Source organism: Chanodichthys erythropterus, chromosome 17, assembly GCF_024489055.1.
Source record: "Chanodichthys erythropterus isolate Z2021 chromosome 17, ASM2448905v1, whole genome shotgun sequence".
Taxonomy (NCBI): domain Eukaryota; kingdom Metazoa; phylum Chordata; class Actinopteri; order Cypriniformes; family Xenocyprididae; genus Chanodichthys; species Chanodichthys erythropterus.
In genome coordinates this window covers 27,381,947-27,389,083 of record NC_090237.1, presented here as the reverse complement: position 1 = coordinate 27,389,083, position 7,137 = coordinate 27,381,947, and positions in this window count along the sequence as shown.

Below are 7,137 nucleotides of genomic sequence, written 5' to 3'. Positions count from 1 at the left end.
GTTAAGACAAATTCGTCAGCTAATACGGCTGCGTGCGACAACGAAGTTACCTTCTGTTCATTTAGATAAATCACAACACGCTCGGGCAAGCAATTCTTAAAATCTTCAAGCAATACAAGCTCTCGTAACTCGTTAAAATCACTTACCTTACTAGCTGTGCACCACTTATCAAACAAAATCCCTTTCTCCCTTGCAAATTCCACGAAAGTCTGGATAGGATTTTTCCTGTGTCCTCTAAACTTCTGCCTATACGCCTTGGGGACTAACTCATAGGCGCGAAGAATAGCAGACTTCATAGATTCATACTTTAGACTCTCGTTTAGAGACAACGTAGAGCATACCTCCTGAGCTTTACCTATCAACTTGCACTGCAGTAATAGAGACCAGACCTCTTTAGGAAATAGCGATGCGCTCAAACGCACTGAAATAGGAATCTACTTCAGATTCTCGAAATTGAGGTACTAATGCAATGTGCTTACTTATGTCAAATGTAACTTGTGATGGATCAGCGGAGAAACATCAGAGACCTGACCTGGATCCGACTGCGCGGCTGACCCGTTAGCAACCTTCATTGCTGTCGCAGCTTCACCTGCTTGTCAGCCTCAATCTCGAGCCTGCGTATCTCCAGACGCAGATTTAGCTCGGCCTGACGTGCATCGGCTTTCTCTTGTGCCTCATATTGCAAACGAGCCAAGCGGACTTTCAGTCGCGCCCTGTCTGTTGAATCAACAGAACTTGGAGAAAACGGATCAAATGGTGGCAAGCTGGCCTTAGCCTCGGCATCAGCTCTACCACTCCGCTTATCCGCATCATCCATAAGGCTGAGATTTGCCACAGCAACGTCGCCCACACGTACACTCCCGCTAGACTCACCATCCATAGTATTTGGCATAGGAAGAACATTTAACTCACAAAGGCTCTGCAACAATTTACTTTTTATGTCTCTCTTAAGACCTTGTTTACTAACAGTAATCTTATAGTGGTCAGCTATCAGCAATAAATCTTGCTTCCTGCACAAATTAATCTGCTCTAACGATGGTTTAGTAACAAAATTCTGCAAATTAAACATTTCCATAATGCACAATAAGCAAATGATACTTCAATACCTCCCCGCATGGGTATGACGCCAGAAATTCCAGAAACTACTCCCCGTCAATCGCAACCAGCACACACGCACACACCAATGATCACAATTATAAAGTGATTCGGGACTGAACGATCCTGGACGAGCCCCCATTAAATGTTACAACTTCCTAATTTTGGTCTAGGGTTAGAAGGGATAACATTGAGATTGTGACCATTGCGTGTACGGGTGGTGGTAGCAAAAGACAAAACGCTACGAGAACTGCCAACAAACAGAGTTTATTTTACAATCAAAGAAAGAGGGAAAAGGCGTGAGATAATAAGGATAATAATACAATAATAAAGTACTAACAAAGTAACAAAACAACAACAACGAAAAAAACAAAAGACAATATTTACATAAACAAAAAGAAAAGAAACAAAAGTAATAAACCGGGAAAAAAAGACAAAAAGCGGCGCCAAAGAAAAGAAAAGAACAAAAACAAAACCCAAGCTAACTCAAGTTCAAAACTAACCTAACTTATGAAAAGAAAAATGAGAAAGCAAGTCTTCAGCGTGTCAAACGCCATAACTTACCTACTCTTTCTACCCAAACAAAACATACATAAGTGGCGCTCACTTCTAACTGATGTGTCTATACATTGAAGTCACTGAGTGTTGCAACATGTACGTCACGTGACATACTAGCTGTCCATTTCCCATAGGGCGAAGAGAATAACAGTCGAAATAACAAATAAGAAAACAAATAAAAGAAAAGAACAGAAATGACAACTCCAAACTGTACAACATAAGAGTGTCATTGCACCAAAGAAACTTAACAAAAAGGGCAGATTAAACAAGCACAAGAACAGGAAAGCAAAAACTATCTTCGCGTCCGTCAAGCCGCTCTTTTAAACCCTGGCGCCCGTACAGGATTGGCAGCGGGTAGCATACCGTCATGCACGCTGATGAAGATTAGCAGCCTCCTGAACCAATAACCGTCCCGTGTAGGCGTGCCTAGGAAAAAGGAGGAGGGAAAAAAAAAAAACACACAGAGGCACAAAACTACCAGGACGTAACACACTGTCTTGACGCAAACGAAGAAATGCGCCACTCTGTTAATCTCTCTGCGCGCTCTCACTTTCACTTGACACAGAGCACCGATGAGTTTGTGGCTACAATTTCGTCATTTTAAACCAACATTTAAAGGTTTGAGTGGCTTTTAATACTACAAGAGTGAGTATAAGCTCTTATATTTAGCCTACCCACTGCGCAATGTGACGTCGAAGTGATGTCTTTTTCATGTAATTTTTGGACGTCCAAATTCGGTCCATTGAAGGGGTTGTTTTGTAACGCCAGGCGACGTCTTTTTTCAACGTCTTCCGCACGTCTAATGTTGACGTCCGTGGGACCTCCGTGTAAGGGCTATTTATAGTCCAAATATGGTCATTTGTGGACGTCTTTTCAACATCAAATTTAGACTTAGTTTGGACGTCGTTTTTATAACTTATATAACTGTGGTCCCATGTTTCCAGAGGGTGGAGGACATGTTTTCTGTGCCAGTTAATTTTCCTGTAGCTTTGTTTGGCTCAACTTCTAGTTTCAACAGGAAAATGCAAAATACAAACAAAGCTACAGGAAAATTAACTGGCACCGAAAACATGTCCTCCACCCTCTGGAAACATGGGACTACATACAACACTACAGTTATACAAATACAAATAAATCACAATTCAATATCACCATTTTCATCTTTATTCAAAAATAAATGCAACGATGCCAGCGATGCAGGCTGAAAAACTGTGCCGTCATCAGTGATGTATTTATTATGTGTATATAATATATACACTGATACACACCTTGGGTCGTTGGTGTGTATCAGCAACCTTTTTTTGTGCGTGTGTGTGTGTATCAGCGACCTTATTAGCGACTTTTTTTTTTTTTTTTTTACAAAAAATAAATAGGAAAATAGACATTCTTCTATTATTTTATGATTTTGTTCTTGTTATATTCTTTATTGAGGAATACTAAGAAGGTTGATGTCTAACTTTAAAAAATGAATGAGGAGGGTAGTGAATGACGTCCCGGGTCGATAAAGATCTGAGGTATGCATTTAAGTGTTAATAAGAATCACAAGCTGAAGTGTTGTAAAATACATGAAGACTGTATTTTTTTTAATAGGCTTTATAGACAGACAGATTGAGAGTGACTCTTGAAGGACCAGCACCACATCCTCTTGAAGAATTTATCTACCAGAATCTGGCAGTAAGTTTTGGAAGATCATTTTTATTCCATATCTGCAAAACAGACTTTTCAAGATAGGAGATGGACTAAAAATGATCTTACTGCCAGATTCTGGAAGATAAATTCTTCAAACAGTGGTACAAGAGGATGTGGTGCTGGTCCTTCAAGAGTCACTCTCAATCTTTCTGTCTATAAAGCCTAAAAAGAAACAGTATTCATGTATTTGTTACGGGATACAGGAGACGGACACAGTAGTAACAGGTATTGGTAGTTTTATTGACCACAGTAGAGCGTGCAACAACAGACAGGTGAGTGAACTGATGATAGATGGATTTAAGCTGATGATATGAGGAATAGTTACTGTCCTTTCTTTTGCAGGTTGAGATACGTTGGAGCTTTGAGATCGCTGGAGTTATCTGGAGCTGGCTGACACACACCCACACAGCAGACGAGGCACACGAAGGGAAGGTGAGACACTGGAGACAGGTGAGTATACGAAGAGGAGTCCTTAAGGTAAGCATCACATGGAGTATATGCGAACGAGACCGGACATAGAGTGCTGTGTGCGTGTGTGCTTTGTAGTGCTGTTGATGAGTGAGGTGATGAGGTGCAGGTGGCGGTGATCAATACTCTGGAGACTGTGAGCGTTGTGGTTGGGTGACGTTGGAACCTGACGTGTCTGTGACAGTACCCCCCCCTCCACGGCCCGCTCCAGAGGGCCGAGGACCCCGACGCCGTGGTGGTCGTCCTCTTCCCCGCGGTGCCGGTTTCTCAGGGTGACTGTCGTGGAACGTCTGGAGTAGGCTGGGTTCCAGAATGTCGTTTCTTGGGACCCAGGAGCGTTCTTCGGGGTCGTATCCTTCCCAGTCCACTAAGTACTCCAGCTGACCACCACGATGCCGGGAGTCCAAAATCTCATGAACCTCATACGCAGTTCCGTCCTCCAGGATGAGTGAAGGGGGGGCTCGGCGGGAGCCACGTCAGGTCCTGTGGGAAGAACAGAAGGGTGGTGAGCTTTCAGTAGTGACACGTGGAAAGTGGGGTGTATATGATACCCTTGTGGAAGTCGGAGTTGATAGGTGACTGGGTTGACCTGCTTGATGATGGGGAATGGGCCAATGAACCTGGGACTCAGCTTTCTGCAGGGCAGACGCAGTCTGATATCCCGAGTGGACAGCCAAACCAACTGACCAGGCTGGAAGACGGGAGTGTTGGAGCGTCGGAGGTCGGCTGTCATCCTGCGTCTGCGCAGGGCTCGTTGCAGTTGATGGTGTGCTGAGTCCCAGACCCTCTCGCTCTCTCGGAACCGGTAATCCACTGCTGGTACGTTGGAGGGTTCCCCATCCCAGGGGAACAGTGGGGGTTGGTAGCCGAGTACGCATTGGAACGGTGTGAGTCCAGTAGTTGACTGACGAAGAGAGTTTTGGGCGTACTCGGCCCAAACCAGGAACTGGTTCCAAGAGTCCTGGTGGTCATGACAGAAGGTACGGAGGAAGCGGCCAATCTCCTGTACTTTCCTTTCTGTCTGCCCGTTCGAATGCGGGTGGTATCCGGAAGTCAGGCTGACGGCCACACCTAGGAGGGAGTAGAACGATCTCCACACTCTGGATATGAACTGAGGTCCTCGGTCAGAGACAATGTCTTCTGGTATTCCGAAATATCTGAAGACTTGGTTGAAGAGTATTTCGGCGGTCTCCATGGCAGTGGGTAATCCTGGGAGAGGAATTAGACGGCAGGACTTTGAGAAACGATCCACAACGACTAGGATGGTGGAATTTCCTTCTGAGACAGGGAGATCAGTGATGAAATCCACTCCTAGGTGTGACCAAGGGCGATCTGGAACGGGCAGCGGAAGGAGTTTCCCAGATGGCAGATGACGAGGACTCTTGGAGATGGCACACTCCCGACAGCCCTGCACGTACCTTCTGACATCCGAAGCCATCCCTGGCCACCAGAAGCGTTCTTTTAGCAACGAGAGGGTCTCATTGACCCCCGGGTGACCAGTGCCAAGTGACGTGTGAGCTGAGTGAATCGTGGGAGTGCGTCGTGTCCGTGGGATGTAAAGCAAGCCGGGTGGACAGCCCGGCGGAGGGTTCGTGGAGGCATTGGAGGAGGGGATGGTCTCTTCTGACCAGGTAATAGGACTCACGATGAGAGAGCTCGGAATGATGGGTTCGGGTTCTTCGGTCTTTTCGTCTGGAGCATGAAGACGGGAGAGGGCGTCTGCTTTGACGTTTTTAGTACCTGGGCGGTAGGAGATGGTGTAATTGAATCGGGAGAAGAACATGGCCCAACGAGCTTGTCTTGGGTTTAATCTCTTAGCAGACCGAAGATATTCAAGGTTTTTATGATCTGTCAGCACCAGGAACGCATGTTTGGCTCCCTCCAGCCAATGCCTCCACTCTTCCAAGGCAAGCTTAACTGCAAGAAGTTCCCTGTCACCGATGGAGTAGTTGACTTCCGCCGGGCTGAGCTTGCGGGAGAAGAAGGCGCATGGATGGAGTCTACTTGGCGTCCCCTGCTGCTGTGACAACACCGCTCCCACTCCAGTGGTCGAGGCATCCACTTCGATGATGAACTGTTTCTCGGGGTCTGGATGGACGAGTAAGGGAGCGGTGGTGAAGGCTTCTTTTAGACGGTTGAAGGCGTTGGTGGCTGCTGGGTTCCAGGACAGAGACTTGGGCTTATTACGGAGCAGGCTGGTGAGTGGATGGGCAATGGAACTGTAATCCTTGATGAAACGTCTGTAGAAGTTGGAGAATCCGAGAAAGCGCTGTAGTTCCTTGATGGTGGTGGGTTCTGGCCAGCTGGAGATGGATTCCACCTTCCTCTCGTCCATCCGGATTCCACTGTGGTCGATGTTGTAACCCAGAAACGAGACAGAAGGTTGGTGGAAAGAACACTTCTCTGCTTTGAGGAACAGGTTGTGCTGACGAAGTCGGGTGAGGACCTCCGCAACGTGTCAGCGATGTTCGGCCTGGCTCCGGGAGTAGATGAGTATATCGTCGATGTACACCAGAACGAAGCGATGGAGAAACTCCCGGAGCACCTCATGGATGAAATCCTGGAATACGGAGGGGGCGTTGACCAGACCATACGGCATGACAAGATATTCGTAGTGGCCAGTAGGGGTTATGAAGGCGGTCTTCCACTCGTCCCCCTCACGTATCCGGATGAGGTTGTACGCGCTGCGGAGGTCCAGCTTCGTAAACACAGTGGCACCACGGAGATGTTCCAGGGCCGCTGGGACGAGAGGAAGGGGATATCTGAACTTGACAGTAATCTTGTTAAGTGAGCGATAGTCAATGCATGGCCGCAAGCCTCCGTCCTTTTTAGCCACAAAGAAGAAACTGGAAGCAGCAGGGGAAGTAGACGGCCTGATGTAACCTTGGGCGAGGGCTTCCTTGATGTAATCCTCCATGGCCTTCTCCTCCGGGATGGAAAGTGGGTATATCTTACCCTTTGGCACTGGTTCACCCGGAAGCAGGTTGATGGCACAGTCCCATGGCCGGTGTGGAGGCAGCTTGGAAGCCCGTTGTGGGCAGAAGACATCGCTGAAGGGGGCGTAACACTTGGGGATGTCGATGGAGCGTTGTTCCATTGGGCTTTCGATGGACGTGGCGTTGAGAGAGAGGTCAGGCGAAGGAGACGGTGGAACCGGAAGTGCAGTCAAACAGCGAGAGAAGCATGTGTCGCCCCACTTCAGGATTTCGCCCGTTTTCCAGGAGATGGTTGGGTTGTGCTGCTCCAACCAGGGGCACCCTAGAACCACGTCAGCGGTGGAATCCTCCAGAACCAGCAGATGGATTTCCTCTTGATGCAAAAGACCCA